Source organism: Mugil cephalus, chromosome 1 (genome assembly GCF_022458985.1).
Source record: "Mugil cephalus isolate CIBA_MC_2020 chromosome 1, CIBA_Mcephalus_1.1, whole genome shotgun sequence".
NCBI lineage: Eukaryota > Metazoa > Chordata > Actinopteri > Mugiliformes > Mugilidae > Mugil > Mugil cephalus.
This window is the reverse complement of record NC_061770.1, coordinates 48,910,469-48,921,594: the sequence shown is the minus strand read 5'-3', so window position 1 is coordinate 48,921,594 and position 11,126 is coordinate 48,910,469.

Sequence of the window (11,126 nt, the reverse complement as noted above, 5' to 3'; positions counted from 1 at the left end):
TGTTCTCTATGCGTTTTTTTCTGCTAACGTAAATTGCCATTTTTGCTTCTCCTGACAGAAAGTTTAGCAGCAGCCACTTTTCTCTGTGTGTCTTTTTATAGCCAGCACACATGATAAAAACTTTCTCGGAGAAAACTACACCAAAACGACTAAAAACCAATGTTAAAAGAGTGAAGAACTCTGCGAGTCTCTTACACTCAATGAAAACATGGTAGATAGTCTTGCGTACGTGGCAAAAGGGACACTTGTAACTAACAGCAGAATTAAGAACAGAATTAAAAGCGTTGGAGGCAATGGCACCATGTAAAATCCTCCACTAGAGGTCGGCAGTCCGTTTTTTAAGGGGAGGTTTGTATAAAACATTCCACTGTGGGCCGGGTCTAGTTTCCCCAGCTAGTCTTTTACTCCAGGCTGTGGTCGGTCTGTTGCTCAGTCGAATTTCTGTTGATACACTTGACACAATTGGAGTAGTAAGTTTTGAGTCAGCTCGGTGTAACGTCAGTTTATTTTTGTTGATGACGGTAAGCAAGGGGCCGGTCAAGTCTCCTAGTCCTGGGGTCAGGTAGATTCCTAGAAAGGGGTCCGTGGAGCGTATTTTGCTCAGGAGGGGTTCTAGGGAGAGTGCATAGAGCATCCCCGACAGAGCGCACCCTTGTCGGACCCCTCTACACACTCTAAAAGGAGCACACAGATCACCATTTAACTTCAGCACACTCTCAACCTCACTGTACAACATCTTGATCTTAGCTGTGAACCCTGCGCTGAACCCAAACTTCTCCAACACCCTCCAGAGGAATGCATGTTCCTGATCTAGGAAAATCAGACCAGTGTCTATATCCAATGAGCTGGAGAGCTCCAAAACATCTCGAATTAGGTAGACATTGTCTACCATGGACCTGCCGGGTACACAATAGGTCTGATCCCGATGGATTACATGCTCCATAGCCCCTCTTAGCCTGTTGGCCAAGGCCTTGGACAGAATCTTGTAATCCACACATAGCAGACACACAGGGCGCCAGTTTTTAATGTCCTGTAGGTTTCCTTTCTTGGGCAGGAGTGTGAGGACAGCCCTGCGGCAGGACACTGGCATGGAACCAGAGGCCCGACTTTCATTAAACACCTCTAACATGTCCGTTTTGAGGATGTCCCAGAAGGCTTTAAAAAAACTCCACAGTTGGGCCACATATGCCGGGAGCTCTCCGTCCCTGCATGCTTTGCAGGGCGGCTTGAAGCTCCTGCATCTGCAGCGGCTCCTCAAGGTGGGAGTTGGTGTCTGTGGAGAACTGAGGTAGTCCATTGCAGAACTCCTCAGACAATGTGGCTTCCTCCTCATACTCGGAAGAGTAGAGAGAGAAGTGAAACTCTACCGCTCGCCTTCTTATCTGGCTTGGTTCAGTGAGCTCCTGCCCTGTGTCTGCTAGCAACGAGCGGATTACCTTCCTCTGTCCGTTTTTCTTTTCTAGACTAAAGAAATAGCTAGATGGAGCATCCATTTCAGTGATGTTCTGGAATCGGGACCTGACCAGTGCACCTTGTACTTTACTGTCCAGCAGGTCGGCTAAAGCCATTTTTTTCTCTTTGAGGATTTTAATATATCCTCTTTCTCCTGTGGACTCACTCATTGTCTCTAGTTCCACGATATCACTCTCCAGGTCTTTCACAGATCTGGTGATGTCTCGGGTAACGTTGAGGGTTTGCTGCTGACAGAGAAGTTTAATCTCAGTCTTGCCATGGTCCCACCACTGCCTAAGACTACTAAAATCAGCTTTCCTCTGTCTAAAAACATGCCAAAAATAAATAAAAACCTCCCTGAACTTTTTATCAAGTGTTAAAACTGAATTAAAATGCCAATATGCACTTTTTGGTAAAATGTTCCTAATAAAAACATGACAAAAAATCAGGGAATGATCTGAGAATCCCGTGGGTACAATTCTACACAACTTAAAAGTATTAAAATGATGTTTAAAACAATAAATACGGTCAAGTCTGGCTGAGGAGATCCTACTCTCTCTGAGGTGGGACCATGTGTACTGTCTGCTGTCTGCGTGCATCCTCCTCCACACGTCCACCAGGCCATGAGAGTGGACCAGCTGCCTCAAAGCCTGCTGGGATGCTGGATGAGGCTCTGCATGGTTACGATCTAAAAGCGCATTTTCAGTACAGTTAAAATCCCCACCCACGAATAAGAAATCCTCAGAGGAACAGCTTTTTAAAACATCATTTACTTTTTGTAAAAACAGCTTCCTCTCTGCACCGTTTGTTGGAGCGTATAGGTTGATAAAAACAGCAGTAAAATGTTCAAACCGAGCTTAAGTTAAAAGTAACCTCCCCTCGATTAGGTGCTCGACCTCCAGTGGGATTGGAGAGAAACTCCTGGAGAAGAGGAAGCCCACTCCTCCACTCAGAGTGCTGCTGTGACTTAAAATGGCTTCCCCTTCCCACTCTCTCCTCCAGTCTGCTTTATTACTAGAGTCACTATGCGTTTCCTGTAGAAACATGACATCAATGCGTTTCATTCTGGTAGTTTCATGAATGAGTGCTCTTTTTTTCACCTCTCTTGCTCCATTAACATTTAAACTGCCCATTCTGAAACTATCCATGTTAAAAGAAAGAAGGAGAGCAACTTTTAAAATCAATAAATTAGTTAAAATACACATTGGAGTTTTTTAAGTCATCACTGTTCATTTGTTTTTTTCACTTTCAACACAAGTTTCTTTAGTCTAAAAAACTCCTGGTCTGTGATGCCAGACTCTCCTCTTTGGCTCATGTGGAGTCTGGCAGACGTATAGAACAATGACAAATCAGGAAAAGACTCTTCTACTTTGACACCGCGTTGGTTTTTTGTCTGTTGGAGAAAACATTTAATCTTTTCTGCAGTGTACAGCTCTCTCTGCTGACTGTTCTCAGGTTGAAACCTATCACATCACTGTTATCTGACACACACACTCCTCCTCACTCCCACTTTCATCCGTCTGCACCTGCCTCCTCCCATTGTCCACCCCCACTTTACTTGTTTTTGCCTCATTGACGGTGTTCTTTGTTTTTCTCCTACGCTTATGAGCCGGTTTTGGCTTTGCTGATGCCCCTTCTTCTTCCATCTCAGCCTCCTCCACCTGCTCATGCTTTCCGTCACTTTTCTCACCCGCCCTGTTCACCTACTCATCTGCCTTACCTGCCTGCAATTCCCCTTCCTCACCTGTTTTACCCTCCTGTGTCCCACTAACTTCACCTGTCTTGTCCATCTGTTCCTCACACACACCAGTTTCTTCCCCCGCCTCAGCACCCCCTTTATTTTCCCCTACCTCACCTACCACCACCTCACTTCCCTCATCTTTTCCGCTTACATTGTGCGTAATAGTGTCTGACCCCCCTAGAACCGGGCCGTTCACCGTGATGCCGGTCTCGATGACGCGGCTCACCTTGTCCACCTGGTCCAGGAAGATGACCACGGCATCGTTCATCCTTGCGGCCGACTTCACGCTGCCGTGTCCGACCTTCTCTCCCACCACCAGTGCAATGTCTTCCACGCTGCACGGGAAGCTGGCAGAGATTTTAATGCCATGCTTCCACGTGAGCCTGGAAAACTCTCCATTTACCATGGCGTCTGAGACGCCGGCCGGCATAGACGCCGGCAGGAGCAAAAAGAAAACAAAAAAATAACGAAAAAACCCAACCCCCCCCCCAAAAACCAACAACTAAAACTTGAAAACCTCACCCAGTAATTAATTTGTGTTAAATTAAACTACAATACATAACAAAAAATAGAAAAAAAAGTTCGAAAAAACACAACTCGCTCAGCGTCTCACTCACACGCCACAATCTCCCAGCATGCACTCGAGAGAGAGAGAGAGAGAGAGAGAGAGAGAGAGAGAGAGATGCCTGCACTATAAATAAATGGAAAAAAATAAAGGGTTATGGAAAGTTCTGGATTCTGGCTGGCTTTTAGTGTGTGTTGAGGAGGAATTTTAGCCCTGCTTTCCTCTCCTCTCCGGGTCCGTTGATGTGAGGAATAAAGAGACGAGAGAATGACGTCCAGTACGAGTATTTATTCACAGTCTGCAGAGTGTGGAGACCACAGTACATACAAAGATATGAGTCTGGATCTGAGTTGCCTTCGCGGGAGCAGTTCTTTTCTATTCCTACAGTCTAGGGTGTTTGTCTACTCCTGATTGGCTCCTCTACTTCTCCTCTTTGACACACTTTCTCTGTTAGATTGTGGTCCGGCGCGTCCTGCTCCCCCCGCGAGACATCTTCAGAAAATACATGGTGACCTTTAAGTACATGTTGTTCTCAATACAATCATATCATTCGGCCTTCAGTGTTTTCCACTTCTGCACGCAGTACATGTTCAGTGTATTCTGTTCCAGTGATTATGTCCCATATTTTGCATATTGAATCACTTCTGGTAATTAAACCTGATTATTAAGGCACTCATAAGCACGCATACATTTTACTGCTCCCACAATTCCCCCTTTTGATCTCTACAAAGAGATCAACACAAGCTAGCCCAGCGTATAAAATCAAACATTTAAACTGCGGATGAATCCCTGATATCTCCCAGCTCCATCTCCACTTCATCCTGAAGGAGGGGCATCATATAAGGCGGTGGCTGAGATTTACCTTCTATGGTAGTAGTGATAAACCTGACCATTAGAGACCGAATACAAGGCACACAACAGCAGCCACATGTAACCAGGATGGCTGTAAATACTGCAATCGACATTAATAAGGATAAAATCAAACTCTTCCACTTACCAAACGTGCTAGCAAACCACTCATCCATGGGGTTGTCGAGGCCGGAATGTTCGTGCATTGTGTTCGAGAGCGCTCTCAGGCCTTCCAGGGCTCTGGTTACAGATCCGTCTGGTGCCGTGTTGTTTGGGATAAATGTGCAACACATGTCTCCAAACATGGAACATACACCCCCTTTCTCGGCCAGAATCATGTCGAGAGCCATTCTGTTCTGTATAGCCATGAGGGAAGTTTTATACAGGCGTCAGTGGACTTACCACTCACTGATCGCCTTCCTCTATTATGCTCCTGCTGTGGCCCCCATTCATAGATGCTGAACACAATTATTACAACAGCTACGGCGACAACTCCTGCTAGGATGAGCACCTTCCAATTCCCGTATAATAACATTTCGAGTAGATTCTTATAAGAAAGCAAGCTAAACCTTCTGACGTGTACCTCTGGCTCTCACGTGACACTAATGAGGGGCTATGGATAGCTTGTGACCTCTAGTGGTGCTTTAAACCTGTGGGTGGCTCGTCATACAATTCCGCAAATGGCGTACAATTATTGTATATCAACTAGATTATTGCAGAGGAGTCTGATGACTCCACCTAAAAGGATAAAAACACGATAATTAAGAACACAATATACGTTATCAACTGGATGTTGTTCATTGATGTCGTCCGGATCTTGATCTGACCCTTGCGTTGGTAGCTTGGCACGCTACTTGTTGGGAGGAACGCGCTAATTTCACCGTTCCTCCGTTAGGGTTCAGGTTCGACTCCTTCACCCCCTTTTGCCACCTGGGGATTATTCTGCCCCTTTTGTTGAGGTGGGCTTTGCTTCAGCACTCGCCGGTGCCTTGATTGTTGCACACAGGTCCCTGTGTGTGTTCCTCAGCGATCGGGTGGGAGCCTGTGCAGCCGCACACTGACTCCAGTGGTACCAGGTATCGCCTTTGCCTTTCAGCCGGACTGCATGTGATGTCCTCTCTGTCACCTGATACGGTCCAGTCCACCGAGGTTCCGTCCACTTCCTCTTGATGACTCTTAGGAGCACCCAGTCCACGTCAGGTCCGGGGCTGTCGTGTTTTCCCGCCTGCCGGTCGCCAACCTGTTTCGCATACGCTGTAACGAGACTTTGCAGTTCATGGGTTAGCTCAGACATTTCTACTGCCCCTGCTGGTAACTGAGACTGAGGTCCTGGAAATGCTCTCCCTGTCTGCAGTTCGAATGGCGTAAAACCCGTGCTTTGGTTAATGGAGCTCCTAATGGCCATGAGTGCTAGTGGTAATGCATCGAGCCAATTCATTTTGGTCTGTGCACAGATTTTTGCCAATTTGGTTTTGACTGATTGATTCATTCGTTCCACTTTTCCCTGGGATTGTGGGTGGTACACTGTACCGAACTTGTGCTGCAGACCCAGCATCTGTTCCACCTGTTGGAGGTCTTGGTTTTTAAAGTGGGTTCCGTTGTCCGACCGGATTCTCTCCGGAAACCCATGTTGAGGTATATAGTGTTTTATTAAGAACTTAATTACCGTTTTACTGTCTTCTCTTTTTGTCGGCCACGCTTCTGGCCACCCCGTATGGGCATCCACGCACATGAGGAGATACCTATACCCCCTTACTGGATTGATCATGTCAGTGTAATCGATTATTATTTCTTTACCTGATCGAGTCTCCAGTGGGAAACGCCCGGGGTGTGGCTTCACTGTTGGTCTGGGATTGTACTGTACACACTGTTCACAACTTTGTATGTGTTCTTTACACACGTCTTTTAGGTATGGATGCCACCAGTGTCTCAGATTATGCATCATTTGTGTGACTCCCACATGTCCTACTCCATGTGCCTCCACCATTGCTCTTTCCCTTATCTGAGGTGGTATTACTGGTCTGCCATCAGGTCCTCTCCATAACCCTTTTGTCTCCGTACATCCTCGAGCCTTCCACAGTATCTTTTCCTGTGGGGAGGCTTCCTGTTGTACGCTTACCACCTTTTCTGTGTTTACCTGTCCCTCATATTCTGTGTTCATCATGACGAAGTGTGGTGTATATCCTGCTGCTTGTTTGGCTGCGGCATCTGCTGCGTCATTACCTGCTTTCGTCGCGGATTCATGTTTCTCGTGTCCTTTGCATTTTATCACTGCTACTTTCTGAGGTAATAGTAATGCTTCTGCAAGTTGTCTCATTTCCGTTTCGTGTCTGATGGGCTGACTATTAGCTGTGAGGAACCCTGCCCTGAGCCACTGTTTGAGTTCTACGTGTACTGCCCCGGCTGCATATGCAGAGTCAGTGTATATGTTTACTATCTGGTCTTTTCCCTCTTCCAGAGCTGCTATCACTGCCAGGACTTCTGCTCTTTGTGCTGATTGCTGTCCCTGGATCCTCTCTGCTCGTACTGTGTGTGTTCCTGTCTCTGTCTGTTCTACTACTGCGTAAGCTGAGACCAGTCCATCTTTGTCATGTTGGTAGCAACATCCGTCAGTGTATAAGTCACGTCCCCCTTTTATTGGTTCACTTAATAAGTCAGGTCGTACTTTTTCGTCTCGGTGCACCCTTTCGGTGCACTGGTGTGGTTCTCCGTTGCTCATTTGTTCTGCCATGTTTATGCCTTCATGCTTGAACGTGACATTTGGGGCTTCTAAGATTTTGCTCAGTCTGCGTTGTCTTAATGCCGTTAGTGTGAATGTGTGTGAGTTCACGTACGCTACCACGCTGTGTGTTGTTAGCACGTTAAGTTGGTGTTCCATCACTATGTGTGCTGTCTTTTGAATGAGTTTTGCTACTCCAGCCACGTGTTGTGTGCATGCTGGATGTCGTTTTTCCATTGCATCCAACATTACGCTTACATAAGTCAGTATTACCCTCTCTCCCCCTTTTCTCTGGTACAGAACGCCATTAGTGCATAGTTCTGAACCAGAGATCCAAGATGACTGAGATGGTTCTAATACCCCCTTTTGTAGTAGCCCGTCTATAGTGTCTTGTATGCCGTCTTCCGCCTGCTGTTTGTGGGGATATTGTCGTAACCAGATTGGATAATCGCAGTCGAGGCAGAATACTGCACCTGAGGGACGGACGTTTGCGCCCAGTCCGTCTGTTGTAAAGAACGTTTTACGATGCTACCGAGCTCTTTAGCCTCATGTTCTGGATGTAACGCTAGGGAAATGTGTGGTGCCGCTTCGTCCGCCATTTTATACCAGATTAGTTGTTCTGTGGTGAGGTTAACTCCGGCGGCTATGCCTTCTGGAGCAACGTATATGTTTTGGGAGAGGACTGTCCACTCTTTATCTTCTAATTGTTCCTGGAATTGTTCCTGATACCCCTCACATTGTGTTCGATCGTAAAACAACGTTACGTGTGGAGGGTCGGGAGGAGACAGGAGCGGCTGGAGCTGTGATATCCAGGGCCTCCACGCGAGGTAGGCCGAGAGAATGCCCCCCCCCTCGTGGTCTCAGGTCTCAGTAAGCCCCAATAGATGTCGGCCATGGGATCAACGACCGGTTGTATGAGATATTGTCCATGGTCCGAGACCTGTTGACCGCATGGCAGACGGGTTCCGTCTGGTAGATGGACTTGGAGGCCGTCAGCTGAACACAGGATTGTCGCCCCGAGTTTAATGAGCAGATCCCTGCCCAGTAGGTTAGTTGGAACAGCTGGGGAGAACACGAACGGGTGTTGTAGAACCTGGGTGCCCAATTTTGTGCGTAATGGTTTGGTGAATGGCAGAGTTATCTTTTCCCCAGAGAACCCCATTAGTGTGTTGTCGGGGTCACTCTGTGGGGTGTGTCACTCGTATTGGGGATAGTCACAGTCGTCACCCCAGGCTGGAAATTGGGTCACTCCCCCTGGCGGTGCGCTGGCGGCCCCTGGTGGCACAGGTGGCAGTGGTGCCGGAGGTCCGTAGCCACGGCCTCCCCCTCGAGGCGGTCTTCCACCTCCTCGGTGGTGTTGGGCATAGTGTGGGCAGTCTCTGGCCCAGTGCATCGTGTCTCCACACAGGAAGCAGGGACGAGGACCTCCGTAGCCCCTCCCGTAGTATCCCCTGGCACCCCAGCCCCTAGTCGCCCGTCCCCTCCTTTGGTAACTACCTCTGAAGTAGCCTCCTGGTGGACCAGATGGATAGAGCGGTGGCTGTGGCGCCCATGGAGGAACCGGGAACAAATCAGGAGTATTTGGTTGAGGTTCGGTAGACACCATTATCTTGGGCACGGTTTTTTCTTTCTTTTTGTCATTTACTTTATTTCTAGCGTCAGCTATTTGTAATTTAATCAGCTGCGCCTGCATGTCAGTTAACTCTTTGCCCTCTTTAAGTACTTGGTCTTGTGTGGCAGTGAGGTGATGGACGAGATGTTTTTCCCAGACGTGAGCGTCACACCCTTGCATGTCAGGATTGTTTTTCATCGTATTTCTAACAGATTCCGGGACCCCTTCTAGAACGGCCTGTCTAAACCACTCCCTTTGAACTGATTTCTTTCCTGGGTGACAGCCGGTGTTGCTCACCCATTGATCTTTAGCCTGCGTAAGAAACTCTCTTGGGCTCTGTTCGGGGTTCCATCTCAGTTTCGGGATTATAGCGGCGTGTGGTAGAGGATATTTGTCTCGCATGGCCTGTCCGATCGCAGTGCTTTGTCTCGTAAATGGTGCATTGTCAGGCAACCCCTTAGTGTTGGCGTCCGTCTCTATGTCACGCAGGTCACCCCCTGTCATACATCTTGCTGCAACAGCTCTAAAGTCCCCTAGAGCTAATTTCTGTCCCGCGGTCAGAGAGTCCAGTTTGTCCAACCACCTGTTGCCTCCCTCCACTACAGGGGGCAGTTTGTCTACTATAGTCTGGATGTCCCCTAACGTAAACGGTTTGTATTTGTCAGGTTGTCCGGCCGTGCTTAGTAGGGGCATAGCCAGATGTTGATGGTCCTGTCGGTCCCTGGACTCATCCCACTTTCCTCTGTCCCTCACAGATCGTCTGCGTCCCCTGGCGTCAGCCACCCAGATTTGAGTCTTTTCCATACTGGCCCTCAGTCTCTCTGATGCCTTTTCTACTTCTCTTTCTAGTTCTGCAATCTGCTCCTCCTCCTCATCAGCCTGTGGCCTGTTCTCCCATCTGCCCTTCAATTTCCATTTAACTCCGACATCCCTAGTCTGTCCCTCATACCTGCCTTTTCCTGTAAACGCTGCTGCTCCTGTCACTGGAGGCTTACACTCCTCTCCCTCGCTCAGGTCCCACATAAGATCAGTGCTATCGCGGGGCGTTGGTCCGTTTCTATCTGGTTTTCGTACTTGGTCCTGCATCAACTCTCGCTTGCCCTGGTCCTCGAATTCTCTAGACCGCTGTATGGTGGTGTCCCTCTCTCGCTTAACCTCTTCCTCCGCTTCCCTGTATGCTCTATAGTCAATGTCACCATGTTCTCGCTGTTGTCGGTCCTGGAAAGGGTCATTTGGAATGTACTCTGTTTCAGTGTCTCTGCTGGTCACTGACTGGGGTCTTGGAGGTGTTTTGTCAGGACTGGTCGGTGTCATAGGAGGTGGAGTCTTAGTCGTGCTCACCAGTGCAGGTGCTGGGCTTGCAATTTCTCCTGTGGCTACATCGTCTATCTGCAGTGTACCTTCTGTTACATGTAAAGTGGGGTAAATGCCGGATGTGGGTGTCTTAGGTGAGGCGTATGGAGGAGGACAAGTGTGGGTGTCTTGTGTGGTTACCAATTCTTTTGGACCTCCTTTGTCCTTTTTCTTGTCCGCCGAATGTAGGTGCGTAGTACTCTGCCACCAGACCGCGAGCTCCGTCCAGTCCCGTCGTTCCTTGTCCTGGGCCTCCGTTTCAGTTTTTATTTTGGATTTCTGCAACAGACCTGCCTGTTTTCCCTACTCTACCAGATCTGCTACCTTAACCTCACATTCTTTTTGCTTTTCCCACAACCATTTGCCTAAAGGCCCCTTATCTTCTAAGGTTTTCCCTTTAAACCGAACCAATTGTTTCACCTTTTCTTTAGCTTCCGCTAGTTTCTTAGTTTTATCCTTCTTATCACTAACGGCTTCTCCTGCACGGAACATATTATCTATTTGTACTCCCAAGGTCACCCACGCAGAGCGCGGACGGCCCCAACCCCCGTCGTCTATTTCTCTCTCAAACTCTCCTTCCATTATGCCTGTTCTTCTCTATTAGTTCTGAGGCCAGCCGGTGAATTTATGGAATACACCCGAACCACAAGCCTTTGGAGCGACTGTTTGAGTACGATAGCCTGAGTGATATCTAGTGACTTGTTGCCACCGTTAGGTTTCCCGTCACGCTGAGAGTTTGCGTTATCACCGCTAGGTTTCCGCTCTCAGTTTGTCATATCACTTCAGACACTATCTAGTGTACTCGCGGCGCTCCTGACACCTCAGAACTTCTCCA